The sequence below is a fragment of the Motacilla alba genome, chromosome 3 (assembly GCF_015832195.1).
Source record: "Motacilla alba alba isolate MOTALB_02 chromosome 3, Motacilla_alba_V1.0_pri, whole genome shotgun sequence".
Taxonomy (NCBI): domain Eukaryota; kingdom Metazoa; phylum Chordata; class Aves; order Passeriformes; family Motacillidae; genus Motacilla; species Motacilla alba.
The window spans coordinates 19,094,879-19,107,529 of NC_052018.1; the positions used below are offsets into that span (position 1 = coordinate 19,094,879).

The 12,651-nt window shown below is 37.6% G+C and overlaps 1 protein-coding gene across 20 annotated transcripts in view; it reads left to right on the top strand.

Moving 5' to 3' along the window:
* MYT1L (myelin transcription factor 1 like) overlaps window positions 1–12,651 on the top strand; it is a 307,215-nt gene that overhangs the window by 204,250 nt on the left and 90,314 nt on the right. The gene's annotated exons all lie outside the window — the stretch shown is intronic.

Consider the following 12,651-nt stretch of genomic DNA (forward strand, 5'->3'; position numbering starts at 1 on the left):
CAAGAGCTCAAGAAAATTGCTTCTGGCAAGCCAGCAGGCTTGATACTCAATTTATTTTTCTATGATAATGAAACACAGTGGTTTACTTATTCCAACACAGTTACACATGCAGTTAGTGGTCCTAATCAATGTGAAGAGGCTAACATTGTTTTTTGACTGCTTTCCTTCCATATATAGTAGGCTGTGGTTAAGAACTGCAAAAAATTTACAGAGGTACCTCTGTTAGCTGCTCTGTGTATTACTTGAACTTAAAACTTACATTGGTCAAGTTTTTCTTAGGAACTCATGCAATTCCAGTAATAAAACAAAAGTATATTAATAAATAAATATATGTTCTATCTAAATGATTAGTTGTTAAGAAAAATCCCTCTTGAAATCAGAGAAGTGATTATAGAATTTTATTTGAAAAGTATTTGATGATCCTTTTGAGTATCAACACAGTAGTCAGTACTCAACAGTCCCAGTTAGAGCAGAGATGATTTACAAGGAAGAGTTTCTAGCAATTAATTGGGAAGGTAGTATGGAGTTCCTTATGTCTATGCCAAAGAATAGAGAGTAATAACAGTTTGGTTATGGTGAAGTCTGGAGGCTAATCAATAAATCATATTTTAAAAATAGTTTCTTTCCTATGGTTTCCAATAGGGATACAGATGTTTCACTTTATCCTGCTTGTAGCATAATCTGCATTGATAGAATTTGGACTGCCAATTTTCCAGAAAAATAAGGTGCAAAATTAGGTATTTTTAAACTACATGGCCTGAATATGACTCTTGCCTTTACATATTGACTATGTGGAAAATTAGATCTGTCATCTATGAATTTAGTAGTCTCAGTCACTTGCTGCTCACTACAAGGCTCACTACAATATTGTAGCAAACCACCTTTTAAGTCACCTTAGCAGGAAGTCTTAATGTGCCATAGTATTCCTGTCCCTAGAGTTCTCATGAAAGTTTCTGTCTCTAGTGCTGTAGGTGATAGCAGTTCAGAAAATTTCCAGAAGTAGCTATATTCTAGGTGATCAAAACAGTTAAAATCTTAAGTATTAGTGACAGAAGAATTCCATCAGCAAGTATAGGACAGGACTATAGAGGCAGAAGTGGGGAGGAGGAGGAAGGGAGAGGGTAGGACGGTGAGAGTAAGGTATTTTACTATTTCTTAGGTCAAATTCAGTTTTCTAGTAGAAAAGGGTAAATCATGGGAAACTAAGGTATGCAACTGGTGTGTCATTGCCCATTCCTTTTTTGCTTAAAGAATGGGAATTTTGATTGGGGTTCTCAGCAGATACAGATAGTATACAGATAATGTAGATAAACCATTCCTATGGGAAATACTTGGCCATTCACTGAAACAGTCACAGCCTTTTTGAAAATCACATCTTTGTAGCCTTATCATTGGTAATCTAAAGGACTTGGAAAATACAGATCTATCCTAACAGTCTGATAAATCTCAAAATATCAATTTAAAACTACTAACCAAACTACTAACCAAACTTTTTTTGATGAATCCTAAATTCTGTGGTTGTAATTCTGTACACAATCATGTTTTAAACTCTCCATCAATAGCTAGCATATCCTCTAAATTTCCAGTAAATCTGAATCTCTTTGAAGAGCGGGTATTTATCCATCTATCTATGAAGAGACTTGAGAAGCCCTTATGTTCAACACAACTGCTAAAGGAAAGATTAATCTTTCTGATTTCCCTTCTCCTCCCAGGGGAAAAAAAAAAAAAAAGGAAAGATAGAGATGACCTGTGTTACGTGTGATAACCTAACTTGTAAATTGAAATACAAATGGGAAGGAGTGAGAGTAAAGGCTTCTTTTGGAGCACCCATTCTCTGTGATGGCAACTACCGAGAACCTTTGGATTAAAAACTGAAGTGTGCATTCAGTTTTCAAGACAAAGCAAAGTACCTTCTTCTGAGATGAGCTTGCTTCAGGTGGTTGGATCCTGAAGACCGTTTCACAATGCTTTTCTATTTAAAAAAATCTCCCTTGGAGAAGGTCCTGGAATAGATGTTCCAAGGAACCATTTAGTCCATATCACATGAAGACATTCAAAATGCTGGTACTCAGGTATTTTCTAATCAGGCACAGGAGGAGTTAGGTTGATTCTAAGAAAATTTGATACATCATTCAAACCCATTTCACAGATGATGCTACAGAAACTATTGCAGTTTCTTAACAGGTGAATTAGGAGTCTTTTAGATGGTCCCTTACACTTTCTGTTGAACTCAAAGTAATTGGCATAACCAGTATACTAATATGTGGTATTGCACCTAATTTTTCAAGTGAAATACACTTCAGAAATACTGTAAACCACAGATGGCAGTGTGTAGTCAAAGAAGACACAGTACAGGTTTTTCTAATAAGAAAAACTATAACATAGAGATAGATGTTCTACCTGTTTTCATATTTCATAGAATAATATAATTATTTAGGTTGGAAGAGACCTCTAAGATCATTGAATCCAAAAATATTTGTTTAAATTATAGAATTGTTTTTAAAAAAACTCATAATGTTTTGTGGTTTTCTTTAATTTGCATGAGCTCAACACAGATAGACTCTCAAAATGTGAAATCCTTCTACCAGCTCTATTAAGATTGTTATTGCCCTCCACTATCTTCCTGATCCCCTTAGCAGATTGCGTCTGAAGCACTTGTGTCCTCTAAGCAAGAAAAGATGCAAACACCAGTCTAAAAGATGAAAGAAGCCCATGTACTGAGGAAAACATGTTGCCACACAGCTTTCCAGCTGTGCATGCTGCTGAAAACACTCTTGATAATGTAAACATCTTGATGAAATGAAGACAACCTATGTGTATTTAGCAAGGTCATCTGTCAGCTGGCTGACCACTAATCATATTCATTTATTCAAACTGCTAGAAGGAAAGTGGTCATCTATTTGGTGAACACAGCAGGTGTTCAGTCTTAATCAGAGGAGAGCTACTCTCACGTGTACCTCACAGATGAAACACCTAGTAGAAGTAAATTATAGCTTTAAATTAAAAGGCCAGAAAGCATAATTTCACTGTCTAGGACAATGTCTGTGGGAAAAAAGTGTCTTTTTCAGGACCAAAGAAGACTAAAAAATTACCTGTTGTTTACATAAGACAAAGCAGATGTAAACTCTTTGCTAATAAATTTTACTGCTGTACTGCACCTTGATTAAAGAAGATACCCTGTGCTTAGGGTGTCTCACGCCCTAATAATAGCTGCTTGAAAAAAACAAAAAACTCTTTTCCTCTGGATAAAATGTTGAAGTTACTTTTCTGGTCTAGTTACCAGTCTGGTCTCGTTAAATGCTCAAGCCAGGGAGTTGTTGAGTCAAGGCTCAGGATAAGAACTTACATTGATACTGCGATTAGTTCAGTTGATTAGAGCGTAATGCTAATCATACCAAAGCTGTGTGCTTGATCCCTTTATGGGCCATTTCCTTAAGAGTTGCACTCGATGATCCTTGGAGTTCCCTTCCAACTCAAAATATTCTGTGAATCTGTGATAACTGCTTTTTCTGTTGAAGAAACAAGCATGGATTACAACATGCTCTGCTGTTTAGCTGTTTATATTTCATACTGAGAGATTCAGACTCAGCATTTTCACTAAAAATTTTGTTGGAAATAATACAATTAAAACATTTGGTACTGGTAGTTTAGGCCTGGAAACCCCAAGGTTGTTGGAGTAGGGTGGGGGAACAGCTAGCTGGTAAATACCCCCTGGATACTTCTAGTTCTTTTGGAAAAAGTTTGGACCTTTTTGTTATTGTTATGTGGTCGTGGTTGGTTGATTGGTTGGTTGGTTGGTTGGCTGTTCAGTTGGTTGGTTTGTTGATTGCCTAAATATGACTCAAGTGTTAGTAAATTCTGCTTTTTACTGTGTTCCATGCTCAAGGTCTTTATTATACATAGACGATATAATTTAAACTCATTAAACAGCATTATTTAAACATAATTTTTTAATTCTCTGAAGCAAGATTGGGTCTGAGTTGCTTGCATCAAGACAGGTCAAGAATAGCTTTACGTCAGTAGAGTTCCATTTATGTGAGGTGGTATGTTGCACATGTCATCCCTAAGTTGTCCTCTGTTTGAAGAACTATTTTAGAAGACTTCCTTCAATTTGATTTTTGACTCAGAAGCTCAGTAAAACTTCTGGGCTGTGTCTAAAAACTTAAAGTTATATTAACTCTCCATCTTTAGCAATGTACTTAAGTATCTTTCTTATATAGAGGTTTACATATTTAACTCCTTTCCTACAAATAAAAGGACTTAAATGATGATGTTAAATATCTCATCCTTCAAAAGCAAATGATTCAATTATAGCTTTCTGTAGTGGAAAGAGATTATTCACCTTTGATGAGACAGATTATAGATCTCTGTCGTACACAACTTCAGTTGGTGTAAGCAGAAATTCTGTGGAGGACATTGGCATACTTAAAGCGTTCAGGGTCTGAGCTGAAGGCCTTAGTAAAAGCATCGAGGAACACATTCAGCTCCGCATCTGATTTCAATGCTGCTTTATTCTGAATCTGTTTCACATGGCGTGGGGCTGCTTGCTTGTGTTTTTAATACACTAATCCCTTCCTTCATTGTTAGCTGAACATGTGATGTTGGGCCCTCGTGTTAGCGTTCAGGAACACATAATCACGGAATGATTATATGCAGGTGCTTTTATTGAAGAGCTCTGGGTGTCAGGGGTACAACCCCAAATCTGACTCTGACATGGGTTTAGGATGAACGTGTTTTTATATTCTATCATTATATAACTTTCATGTTAATTATTAAACTTATATTGTTCTATTGTATACATTTATTTCATCCAAGTATGGGCTTCTCATAGTCCCCCTCAAACTTCTAACATAGTTTTCTCATGATTCTTCTTATGATGAAACAATAATTATATTTAATTACTAAGCAATCATCACATCTAACAATTATATAATTTATCATATATTGGTTACGCAGGTGCAATTTCACATGATCTGGCAAACACAAAGCTCAAAATTTCTCATGGTCTATTTTTAACATTTTTCCAAGGCCCAGTAAGTCTGGCTTTCTTTCTAACTCCCCGGATTTTCTATGATTTTAAGACCTTTTACTATCACTTGTACTGTCAAATTGTTTCAGGCCTTGTCTGTGGCCAAAGCTCTCTAGTTTTACCAGAGCAGTAGGTTTGGAAAGGAAGCATGTCTCTGCAGCACAGCTTTGGATTCTCACAGGTTGCAGTCCTCAAGGAAAGGCTGCCTTTTCTGCATTTCCATTGCATCCTTCTGTCTGCAGGAAAATGCTGAGTAGATCCTTGATTTTTTCCTATTTTGTTTGATGTCTGGCAAGATCTTACAGTAAAATGAATTCTTTCTGGAGTAAGATTGATTGAAGAAATTAAAATGCTGTAGTCTTAGAGCTGTAGCTCTCTTCTCACTTAGACTCTCTGTAACCTGTTCTTTGCCAATGATCTGGTTTTGGCACAACTGTGCCAAGAAGCCAGTTGGTTATATGATGTAGTGCTTTAAAGAACCAATAATTAACACAATTTATATTGCAGCTCTTTGCATCCATATTTGTAAATGACCTGACACTGTTGTAGAAGGTCTCACATCTGGAATATGTCACTTTTAGAAACATATTCAGGGGTTGTACAGAACTGAGCTCTTCATGATGTCTCTTTGAATTCCTTTGTCTTTCACAGTGCTACTTCAAAGAGTCCATTGCCCACACTGTACTGCACCTTACACAGTGACCACAGATTCTGTGTGAATCCTTCTGGACACTACAGATGTAATGATTCTTTAAAATAATGTTTGCTTGGTTAATATTAGAGGTTCCTGTTTTTCCTCTTGTGTTTAGGGTGCAGCTCTACGAGCAATTTTGATGGCCCTATCAATTCACAATTTTCATGGGACTTACAGTGTTTGTCCTAAAAGAGTGAACAAACAGTAGCTTTTCACCCTGAAAAGCAGAGAACTTTATTTGGTAGCTGTGGGAGTTAATTTTGCCTTATTAGAGCTCCTCTAGGAGATAATAAAATGAAATAAAATTACAGACTGGATTGATAATTTCTTCTGATCCATGTCTATGCTCACGAATCAAATTTGCAGTCCTAGAAAATGCCTCAAATCACAGAAATTTTGTTTAACTGAAACATATAAACCTAAAAAAAGAATTCTTTTGAAACAAAAACATTGATGTGTAATGAACATGTATATGTAATTTTGAAGACTTTCGTGTTATGGAAGCATTTATTCCTTGTTTTATGGTCTCAAAACAATTGAATTTTTTTTTGTCACTTATACCACTTATGACATAGTCTTTTTTACCATAGGAAATACCTGCCCTTCTGTAAATTAATGAATTCAATTATTTTTCCTTGAGAATAGATTCTGGGAGCTACAATTAGTAAGCTGGACAGCAAGGAAGGCCAAATCATTTAGCAGAATACATAAAAACCCCCAAGAAAATAAACAAACAAAACCAAACTAATGATAGGAAAGAAATCACCTAAAGGAGGCTGGGTTTGGTGAATGTTGTTGAAATCCTCAGAATTATGTGGTTACATTAAGGTTTCATGCAGAAAGTACTGAAAATTGTCACTAACATGAAGCATTTCAAGTATCCTTACTACCACAAGGAGAGTGTGTCATATATTATATGCTGTCTGCAGTAAATACTATTGCTATAGCAAAAATTTGTGGTGGCTCTGTCAGAGAAAGTTAACAGGATTGACAACTCAAGACTTAGTCAGGGTTTATTAGGTGAACTCATCATGTGATAGTTCTGTCATCCCAAAAGCTTAATTTTGCAGGCTATACTATTAAATAGGAAGGGTAAGTACTAGTATTGCTGTGACACTAAAGGAATGCCACAGAAGAACTGAACTTAAAATTACAAAAACAGACAAATTACAATTACAAAAGCAGACATTTTCCTCCTTGTGCTCCACAGACATGGATTGATTACTGACAGAACAAGGGCAAGGTCTGTGTGTCATGAACACTTCCAGTCACCTAACACAGGAGTGTTTGCAAAGCTGCTCAGGCCCTTGTCAGACTAGGGGTCTGTCATTACAAAGCATATGTGGTGAGATTCCTTACTATTAATATATACTTTAAGACAAGCTGTGCAACTGCTTTTCTTCAGATTTCTATTGTATCAAATCTATTGTTTCACCAACTGCCTCCACTTATTATAGAAGTTCTGTATAAACAAGATACATCTGCTAAGCAATTTCTTGGACACCCTGTAAAAAACTTGGCTGAAGATTTACAGAATATTGTCATTCTGTCATCTGCAATAATTAAAACATTGTTCAACTTTAAGGCTGGCATCCCATAGAAAGTTAAAAGTTGTATCTTTTTCTATTGCAATGTGTTGAATAAAACTTTGCCCTCAGATCATTAAGAGAAAAATCTATTTTAAAAAGTAACAGTGGAACTAGAGAATAGCAGATCAGTATTAGGAATGATTTTAAAGAATAGGGCTGAAGTTGGACTTATAAAAAGTATACTAAACTTTATAGTAGTGTTTGTTTATTATGTAGAGAGCACTGTCTATGAATGTCCTTCCCTGGAAATACAGGCCAAAAAAGGACAACTTTTAGATTAATAGGAACTGGAATCCTAGGATTAGGATCCAAGGATCCTGTTACAATTATGGAACAAGATAAATGTTTCACAATAAAATGGAATGCAAATTCTGCCCCTATCTGTAATGCAGGTGCCTGAGCTAAGTGTAGCAAGTGATGCAGAAGTTCAATGCCACATGTCCTTCTTTCCTAACACAGGATGTTGGAGACTAGACCAGTGACTGCTCTCCATAGGGAATGCTCTTACACATGCTGATGGAGCTCTATCACACCCTAGAAAAAGCACTCAAGAACTGCCATAGGCCAAAGGGGATCATTCACCTGAGGAAGGGGCCATGCTGAGCTCTGTCTTTGCTCCAGGGACCCCGTAACCATCTTATGGCTTGACCTCTTAATATTAGGCTACAAAATCAGTCCTGGGCACAGGGAAGAGAAACTGCATTTCCCTCTTCAAGGCAAGTGTCCTTGTATAATATCTACAATAAACACATTGTGGTTTTGCATGACCAAAAAGCATTAAAAAAAAAAAGTGAGTCTTACTCTACTCTTGTGTTTCGGCTTCCTAATGGAGCTTGAATCCAGTCTAGCTTTTATTGTGGTGCCTAGCAAATGTTTTTGGGAAATATGGTATGGAATCTATATAAACCATGAGAGCTTTTACTTTTCTGTTTCCTTAGTGAGTTACCCACTAAACAATGTGTTTAACCTGGGCGATGGACAGGTGGGGGTGAGCAGGGGAAATGAAGAAGGAAACAGGCCGTTCTTTTCTTGGCTACAAATTAGGCAAGCCAATCAAAGCAACACTTCATGGTAGGCCTTTTTCTTTCAGGTGTGCATTAGAGCATAACTATTGGATTAGGTTTATGTGGAAACTTATGTATGAAAAGACCCAGTGACTACAATCTTTTGGTGCTTAAATAGCAGATAGGCAGAGAGCTTTGTAAGGCTGGAGCTGTACACATCAAAGCATAGTTTTGAACAGTTGATTTGTGTTAAGGTGTCTCCCAAGTTTAAGGCACAGATGAGTATAGATGTAGTTGTATCACCAAGAAAAATAGAAATATGATTGTTCTTTTCTATACAACATGCTACATGAGAAGTCTAATCTGAAAGTGTTTTAGAAATTACTGCTGCCATTTGTATGATTTTTTTTAAGTGGTTTATGTTGAAATCCTCATTAAAGATATGGTATGAGTTTAAGAAAAATTTTGATTCAGCAGCTGGAGGGTCTTCAGACACAGAAATGGAAACAATAAATTCCAAACATAAAAGGGAGGACAGGGCTTATGCAGGAAAGAAAAATGCAGAAAGATGTAAAGAAACACTTAGGAGGTGAGCATGGGAATACTTCAGAGAGCAAATGAAATATGCTGTTAGGATTCCTTAATGGACAGCAGGAAATGACAGATGTGAAAGCTGCAGTAAAGAATCTGTGTTATGTAGAATCTTTAACAGTTAAAAGGCTTTAAGATAGAAGATCAGGGCTAAATGAAATACCCACACCCACAAGCAATGCAGCACAGTTTTTATCTGTTCTATTTTTTCCTCTCTAGTTATATGTGAGCATTTTCCTATAGTTCATGATGTGAAGTAGTTTACTGTGTCTTTTCTTCTTAATGATAGAATTCTTTATCATTGTCATTAGTAGAATCAGAACTAGACACATTCAGAGCACTTTTAGAACCCCATCCAGTATGTCTGGACTCTCTCAGACTTTTTATAATACTGTAAACAAGGATTTTTAAACTGCACTTGATGTCTGTATAAGATACAAACAGCAATGAGCCAAAATTACTAACTGTTTAAAAAATGCATGACTACAATTAAAAGCACTGTATTTATTAAAGAAAGAATTACTGTCCTCTGACAAGTGAGTGTTTTGCTTGAAATCTGCAAATCGCACATCAAGAAGATAGGCAGTGTAGAAATATTGTACACAATTTATCTGAGTTTTAGGAATGGATTCGATGTAGTTCCGTTTAATAAATTAATTTTAAGTCATAAAACATAATACAGCACCAGATAAAAAGGAACAGAGAGGAAGAGTTCATGTTGGATAGGTTAATTCCATTGGCTCAGATACTTTACTGCACAGAAAGTTAAGTTAATGAGACTAGAACCTAAAAATAGTCACACAAAAAGCAGTTGTAAGGGAGCAATATGTTAAAGTGAAAAAAAAATTCAGTCAGAAGTAAAGGTATTGACTTTATCTCACATACATTACTTTCACCAGAGAATTACAGCAAAATAGCTTCTAGGCTGAAGGACCAGACTCAGACTCAGGTTTTAGTTTTGTATGGTGTAAGATTATCTCTGTATCTACATGCATGTATTTTGGAAAACTGGCTATTGTGGTTATTTGATTTATTTTTTTGTTGCTTGTTGTTTCTGTGAGGATAGTTATTCTCAGCACAGATTTCAGCCATTCACTGAGGCTGTGCTGCTGTCCTCAGTTTAGGCACTGTGAGACTGGCAACAAAGCCACTGCCCTCATAGCTAGTAGGTACATATTTAGTTGGAAATGTATAGAGATGTATGTAAATATGTAGGTTGTTACATTTGTCCAGCAAATACTCTCCTTTCAAGGGATACAAGCTTTCATCATCAGGACAGATATTCCCATGCAGATCTGAATATCAGTGTGAAATCACTCAAATTCTAAAATGGAAGCAGTGTGAGGTCTTTAGGTGGACAGGTACTTGAAAGAGCCTCACTGGAAATATCTTTGCAGATGCCATGGTGACATAAAAGGTGATCTATCTCTGGTACTATAGCATACATTTCCTGCATTTAACAGGTGTCTGGTACTCTACTCTCATTCTTACACACTTCCAGTGGGCTATGTGTACACATAGATGGCAAATAAACAGAAAGTACTAAAGACTCTTTGCAACTCGCTAAGAGCTATTGAGTCACCATTTTCTCTTTTTTGAGGTCCACTGTATATGTATACTTGGCTGACTGGAGTAGCTTGATTGGGCAGGGTTCACCCTGGCTAGATGCCAGATGTCCACCAAAGCCACTCTTACCATTTCCCTCCTGAGCTGAGATAAAGTCAGGGAGAGATAACTCACCAGTTGCCATCAAATGCAGAGCAGAGTCAACTTGGGGAAATTATTTGAATTTACCAATGAAAATCAGAGTAGGATAATCAGAAGCAAAATAAAGCCTCTTCCAGGGTCAACCTGCTCTCTGCAGTGGTGCAGGGAGAAATGGAATGAGGGTTACAGGCATTGTTTCTCCCACTGCTTCCTTCTCAGGGAAAGGAGTCCTTCCCCTGTTCCAGTGTGGGGTCCCTCCCATGGGAGACAGTCCTCCATGAATTTTGGTTTAAGTCTTCCCCATGGGCTTCAGTTCTTCACACTGCTCCAGCATGGGTCCCTTTCTACAGGGTGCAGCCCTTCAGGCGCAGACTCCTCCAGTGTGGGTCCTCCATGGGGTCACCAGTCCTGCCAGCAAACTTGTTTCCCCATGGGCTCCTCTCTCCATAGGGCCATAGATCCTAATAGGAGCCTGTTTCAGTGCAGTCTTCCCACAAGGTCACAGCCTCCTTCAAACATCCACTTGCTCAGATGTGGGCTCCTCCACGGGCTGCAGGTGGAACTCTGCTCCTCCATGGACCTCCATGGGCTGCAGGGACATGGCTGCCTCATCATGATCTGCAGCACAGGCTGCAGGGGCATCTCAGCTCCAGTGCCTGGAGCATCTCCTGCACCTCCCGTTCCTCTCACATATTCTCACTCAACTCTTCTCTGTCTGCAGTTACTTCTGCCCAGTAACTTTTCTTTTTCCTTCTTAAACATGTTATCATAAAGATGTTCGTACCATCATTGATGGGCTCAGCCTTTGCCAGCAGTGGATCCACTGTGGAGCTGGCTGGCGTTGGCTCTCCTGAACATGGGGAGAGTTGCTGGAAGTTGTAGCCCATACTGCTACCAAAACCTTGCCATGTAAACCCATGGTAAATGGTTTACATTTGCCTTACTCATTCCTTCTGAAATGTGTTCTCCATTGACCCCAGCTTATGGGCTTTCCTGCCTTTGTCCCTTCAGTCACATTAATCAATGACTACATCCATGTGAATGAATAAAACAGTCCCTACTCCACTCATTTAATGCTGAGTTCAACTGTTGCAGGATTTGGGTGCATATACAACTAATCTTTTCCCTTCCAAAATACATTCACCACATTCAAACTCCTTGGGAATAGTCCCTAACCAGCACCTCTTCACTTCCTCTGGACATTGCTGGAAAACTGCTAAGTCACTCAAGTCAAAATCATGTCAGAGCCTCGCTAAGAGTATAGCAGCATGAATACTCACATTCCACTTCTCCTTTTACTGTTCTGTCCCTAATTAATAGAGACAGAAGAGAATATTAATAAGAGGGCTATAACCAAAGAGGTAAAGAATCCTTTGTATTTACTTTCTTCTTATACTATAGATTATTACTCAGCCTCCCTGTCATGAGAACATAGAAAATGAAACAAATGTAGAATAAAAAGCTAGATGAAGGGATAAAAATAAAGGAACAAATACCCTAAATAAAAGCTTTACATTTCAGATGAAGTATAGTCTGGCACTTGTGCATGTAGATGTCTTTCTCTTTCCAGATTCCCTGGCACTGGACTTATTGAGGGGATGAAAAGAGAGACATGGAGCAGAAATTTCAATGATACCATATTTAGCAGTTCTCTCATTCTCTAGAATGGTAGTGATATGTACCTCTGTCCCTTTGGCCAGTCAGGTCAGTCTGTGCTTATCAAAGCACAAACAGGCTTTTTTGATAATCAAACACAACTATAAAAAAGTAATTAAACTTATAATGGAGACCAAACAATAATGTAAATCATAAAGTCATGAGCATATATCCAAAGCATCCATAGTATTCCATCATTATCAGCCTTCCCTGATAAATCTATGTCTATCCACAGCCAAAAGATAGTTCCTTTGGGGTAGCTCCTCATTTCTTCTACTCAGCACTGGTATCCTACTGCATGATACTAAAGATACCATTGAAATTCAGCAAGGATCTACTTGAAAATTTTGAGTAAAAGCAATAAGGATAGTATTCACCCCA